This window comes from Grammomys surdaster, unplaced genomic scaffold, assembly GCF_004785775.1.
Source record: "Grammomys surdaster isolate TR1022 unplaced genomic scaffold, NIH_TR_1.0 168, whole genome shotgun sequence".
In the NCBI taxonomy this organism is placed as follows: domain Eukaryota; kingdom Metazoa; phylum Chordata; class Mammalia; order Rodentia; family Muridae; genus Grammomys; species Grammomys surdaster.
Window position 1 is genome coordinate 4,674,035 of NW_021604616.1, and position 6,619 is coordinate 4,680,653.

Genomic DNA, 6,619 nt, shown 5'->3' on the forward strand with positions numbered 1-6,619 from the left:
CTTCCTTCCTTCCTTCCTTCCTTCCTTCCTTCCTTCCTTCCTTCCTTTCTTTTTCACAAATACATCTCAGTGTATTTTACCAAAGTGTAAGTTAAAATGCCTCTAAGTGGGGATTTCAAGAATGAGGGAGCTAAGATAATTCCTGGGTCAAGAGCCAATTCTTCTAAATGTCTCTGTTGTTTGAAAAAGGCTAACATACTTTTTTTTTTACATTGGCTTCGAAATGCTCATCATTTTCCAAAGGGACATCATAGCAGTGAGTGTGAGAAGTCCATGCTGGCAACAAGGGACACTCAATACCAAGCCACAGATTAGTTAATGTCTTTTATGTCTAAGACTTTGATATCTTTTGAAAACAAAAATTCTCAGAAAATTTTTAGTAACCAAAATTATGATATGTATCAGTCTTGAATAAATAAGGCAATGACAAGGGCTTAAATAAAACAGACTCTTGTGCATGATTTCCCAACACCAACATCTTCCAATTTGATAAAGACTTTATAAACAATAAAATAAAATAAATAAAATAGGCTGTGTTTATGGAGTCATTTAAAGAGCAAAGAGGACACTTTGCATAATTTATTTAGTTGGTTATCATCTAATTTTTGTTCCTTCTGGAATGCTACTTTACTGTCTTTGATAACACTACCACAGGGTGTTAGACATTAATAGTATTTTCCTCTAGCAAGTAAAATGATCACATATCTATGACATGCTTCTGCAGAACAAAACTTTCACATTGCATGAATATAGATAGTTATATAATAAAATAGTAAAATGACTCACACAAGAAAGAGGAGACCCAACAAATACCTTTGGTCCTGGCCCTAAGAAGAGGCAATAAACACTTATGCCACTGTTGTCTAGACTTCAACCTCACCCACAAGACAGAAATAAGCGTAGAAAACAAACACTGGCAAAAGGAGTGTGAGTGGCCAGGAGAAGTAACCAGAAAGATTAAGTCCAAACTGTTAATGACACACACAGGCAATTGGAAGATAGGAGGTCCTCACAGCACAAACAGAGGCAGAGATTTCGTGTGAGTGTCTTCAAGGGAACAGCCTTTGGTATACAGGAATTTTCTTTATAGGGGAATCTTCATTTACATGGACTGGTAGTTTTAAGTGGCAGTTGTTTTAATAACATAATTTCTGGTGACAAAAGCCAGAATGAATGGATATACTGGTAGAAACAGACAAACAGAAACATGACAATTCACCCAGAAATATTTTTCCTTGCACAATCTTTATTCGTATGTGTGTGCTATATGTGTGTGTTCATAATGTGTGTGCTTATAAGCATGCATATGTGTGTGTATGCATGTGGAAGCTAGGGCAAATTGAGTATCATTCTTCAGAAGCTGTCCATCCTGTGTTTTGAGAAAGCATTCTGGAGCTCACTGATTAGGGTAGGCTGGCTAGCTAGCAAGTACTTCTAGCACTTCCTACCTTTCTAGTATTGGGATTACACGTGCTTGCCATAGCTGATGTGCTGGTGTGTTACTTTGGATATGGGTGATAAGGATTGGATTCAGGACCTCTTCTTTCTTTTGGGTAAGCATTTTACAGATTGGATTATTTCCCAGAACCTAGTATAGATTCCTTTTCAATATGTCAAATCTATGGGTTAAAAAAGTAATTTGCTTGATCTTATAACAACTGAAATTTCCTCAAGTCAAAACTAAGGCCACTCTATTTAGTTGCAAAACTATTAAATCTTGCAGTTGTGTTTGGTGCCAAGTATAGATACTCTATACAAAATGAAGGTAGAATTCCTGTTTTGTTTGTTTGTTTTGCTTTTATGTAATTACCTTGTGGGACCCAATGGTGAGACAATGATTTTCAGCAAAAACAGTTTCCAATTCCCTTTGCAGTTTAGAATGCTTTTCTTCAGTTAAATACTTCTGTACATATAGCACTTGCACATTCACCAAACAATGTAAATGGATTGTTCTATGAGGACATATCGGTTATTCTGAATATTGTTCATAGGTGAGACATATTTGTATACAATCATGTATATATGATGGTTAGTAATATGAGAACATGGTCCATGAATGAAGTTGTGTAAGGGGAATTCTGAAAGCGTGTGAGAAAACTCCAAGTAAACAAGACAAGAGTTTTGTTACCTCTGTTCCTCCATCACAGTCTTGTGGTAGATGTCAAGGATGATATCACCTAAATTTTTATTGGTTTGACATGGACTTCTGAGCATAAAGACATATCCTTACCCACAAAACCCAGCCTCTACACTTGAAGGTAACCAGGGAAGAAATAATTAAGTATATGTTGTTGCTGTTGCTTTTAATCTTGTTGTCAGGAGCCATCAAGGAGAAGCTAAGGCTGGCAGATTACTTTCCCGGAGATACCATTGTATTGCATGGTCTGAGATGGGTGAGCCACAGGAGGAAAAGCCCAAAGAGAGTTCATACCAAGATTGCTTCTTGCAGATTGTACATCTTTCCTGTCATTATTAAAATAGCATAATAATTCCTGGCCATTAGCTCACCTTTGTGAGCAAATTTTCTGCAGATCAATGTACTCTCTGGTAGCAATGCTATGTAGATAAATTGATGGTTTCATAATTCCTCATAATGATTCTATAGAATTCCTAATTTTTTTTTTTTTGGTTTTTTGAGACAGAGTTTCTTTGTATACCCCTGGCTGTCCTGGAACTCACTCTGTAGACCAGGCTAGCCTTGAACTCAGAAATTCTCCTGCCTCTGCCTCCCAATTGCTGGGATTAAAGGCATGTGCCACCACTACCTGGCAGAAATCCTAAATTTATACAGGTAATTTTGTATCTTCTGTTGAATGAAGGCTGCAACTAGGGCTCTGTAAGCCTTCATGTATCATGGGCTCATCTCACTAAGCAGGTTCAAAACAGATCTACCATCATGAACAACATTCCTTATGGGCTGGCTATGAAACCATTATGTGATAACTGGGCTAGTTAACTGGGAATGGACAATTTATCATAGGCTCAAGGACAGAAGAGAAAATATTGAGTGGATTTGTTACCACAAACCTTCAAAACTAATGAAACACTAGACTGATGATTTGCCTCTTGACAAAACCATGCTAATTTGTGAGATAAGAATTATTGTTTTAAACTCTTAACGAACCTATGAAGCTACTGGCAAATAATGAATGTTTAATAAGATAACTAGTCTTAATTTAAACACATGTAAACAGTTCTCTTGTGACTTCATAATCAATGTATGATTTAAATTTATATTTTAATCTTGTGAACTTTTGAAAAAAGATGCTTATAATTCCATGTGACCGTGCTTCCTGAGAAAGTACAAGAAGAGGGAAAGATGACAATGGGAGAGGAGAGCAGTAAAAGCAGGGAGGCTTCTTCTTACCATGAGATAGGTTTTATTCTTAACAGTAGGGTTCTTATTACTGACAAGGACAGGGCCTTCTTCTTACAGACTGGGGTTTCCTTCATTCAGCAATAAAAATGTAGAATCTTTTTCTTTCTCTGAGCAATAAAATTTGGAGTGTATTTCTTCTCCAAAATGAATGATCTTTTTCTGCATTGATGCTGGCTTAATGAACTTGCTTATGGGGAATTTTGCTCCATCCACCAAATATATATATATACATATACATATATATATGTATATATATATGTGTGTATATATATACACACATATATATATAAGTATGCAAGTATGCATGATGCATGAATACTTATTGAGTCGATGAGACAAGTGATTGAACCCAACAAAAATGAGAATATGTATATGAATATATGTATGAATGTGTATATGTCTATGCATAGTTGCTGGTGTAAATGTTTGTCTTTTTGTGAGCTTGACTTTCTTTTCCTGGTGCACAAAGGGCTAATTGTTCCAAGTCCTTCTAACCCCTGGCTAGGATGGTGGCCATAAAGACCCTAAGATCTTCTTTTCTCTCCTCCACCCCCATTTGGGGTAAAGAATGATGTAAAATTGCAATAACAATTTATTAATCAATTAATATTGATAAATTGACAGGACTACCAGAAGCAATCTACTACATGTGGTACATATGGGGCTATGCCTGCCTTTTACATGGGTACTAAGATCTGACCGTGGGTCTGAATTCTTGCACACTAAGCAATATTACAATACAATAGTGTAAGCACTATTACACACTAAGCCATCTCCCCACCACCAGTGTGTACATTTTTATAGTCAAGAGGGTTTATGAATTCAAAATCAATTTGGTAGTATCTAGATGAAACAAGTACATTCTGCAGATGTTGCCTTTTGTGAATATTTTAAACAATTCAGAACAATTGTCATTCTCTATTATTGATATATACCCTTAAAAATAGTCACCTAAGAGACTCTGTGTGCATATCCAGACTTTTGCCATATTCCATTCTTAATCTAATCTGCAATCTGTGATAGTCATCTCATTTTTAGTAGTTAGGATAGTTGGAAAATTAATGCAAATTAATTACATCTCCTTTTAGAGAAGCCACAGGACTAAAGAGGTACATCTTTCTTGTAGCTACAAAACCTTGCCTTTGATTGTCCACCAGTACTGGATGGTAGGAACCCACTGCTGAAGGAAACACACAGTTGGGTGGTAAATTATAAAGAAATCATGCTGGAACAGAGCTGGAAGCTTTCTCCATGCTCCTTATCCCTCAGTGTACTAAAAGTTGCTGTGTAGGCAACTGGCTGAGAAAAGTCAGTGATTATCGGTCCCAGCTTTAGACTTTACATGCTACATCACACACTTGTTGGACAAGAGGTACTTGGCAATGATTGTAATGAAGTAACCAATTAATTTCTGACTGGATCTGAGACTCCTTCCATAGGAGAGAATTCATGTTGAATACTATGGATTGGGTCAAAGGTCTATTGAGACCAAGTGGACATATTTTCAAACAGCTGCATAATTAGTTATGCCCCTGTCCAGACTAGCTCTATTTTCAAACTTGATCAAAGTAGCTTCTTTTGCAATGTGTATCAGTTAATACTGATCAGGGCTGATCAAAATTTTGAGGCTAGTAACCAAATGCTGAACTTTAAACAGGACAACTATATCACCTCTGCCAAGGAAGGGAACATCATGGAAGAGAACCTGGAAATAATGTAAGAGCCAGATAATAAGGAGGGGGCTATGACATGCTGTCTCATGACCATGGCATGACTGAGGTGCTCATAAATTCACATTGTGGTTATCTGTGAAAGCCCTGCACAAGAAAGACACAAACATTGACACAGATGTTGAGGGGCCTTTGGGGCTCCTCTCAACTAAAGGGAGGGGTTAGATTTGCTAGGGCTACTAAGGATGAGGAAGTCATTGTTTTCATAGATACATTCACTGGTGAGTTCCCCAGTGAATAGCTTCAAATCCATGCCCAAACAATTGGCCTGGTAAATAACACACACGTGAGCATACACACACACACACACACACACACACAAAATGACAAAATGTGGGATGGGAACTTAGTGGGAGGAAAAAGAAGTGGGAGCTGATGGAAGATCAGAAAGTATGACCAGAGAGCAAAACACACACACACGCACACGCACACGCACACGCACACGCACACGCACACGCACACGCACACGCACACGCACACGCACACGCGACAAGTTACCTGGAGGACAGGGTCATACCTCTAAAAGCATGACTCTCAGAAGAGTTCCATTATACAACAACACCAACACCTGTCTGGTTGCTTCAGTCAGTGGAGGACAGCAAGAGTTGCAAAGGCAGTTAGGTTTTGTAGGGGTACATGGGGGTGGAGAGCTCAGAAGTGGGGACAGCAGATGGGAAGTGTGCTGGAGTCTGACAGAGAAAGCACTGGAACCTGTGGTCAGAAGCATTCACCTGCTATGGGAAGCCCATACCTCATCCTTGGAGTATCCCACCAGTGCCTTTGTAGACAGGTAAGGAAATATTTTTTTGTCTCTGTTTTAGTTTGATTTTTCCATTGATTTAATAAAAATCATGTCCAAAAGCAACTTAGGAAAGGTGGTTGTATCAGCTCACAAATTATAGTCCATCATCAAGGAAATTATAGTCCACCATCAAGCCAGAGCAGAAGCTCAAGCAAGAATCTGGAGGCAGGAACCAAAGCAGAGACAATGGAGGAATACTGTTTAACTGGCTCTCTTCCTTTTGTTTGGCTAACTGTCATATATAGTTCAAGGTGCTGCCTACAGTGGGTTGTATCCATATGCATGAATGAACAATCCTAACAATACTTCACAGGCCAATCTGATGGACACAATTCCTGAATTAAAATTCTTACCACACTCTTCTAGATTTGTTGTCAAGTTGACTATAACTCGCCAGCATAGCCTTATTCATTTTTATTTCCTTTTAGAATAATCAAGATTTTTAATCTTGATAATAAAAGACAAGTGTAATCCCTGTTGATTATGACAGTGAAGGACAAACTGAGAATATATTTTTTGGGTGGAAGAGGAAAAATACTATATGAGAAACAGCTGGGTACATTGTTCAGTTGGATCAATTGATGAACCCCTGCCCTGGTTTTCCTTCTAGTCAAGCATGAAGACATGGTTTAGTTCCTAGAACTCATATATTAAAGCCCAACATCATGATATGTGTTTGTCATACCCATGCTGGGGAGGTAAAATGCT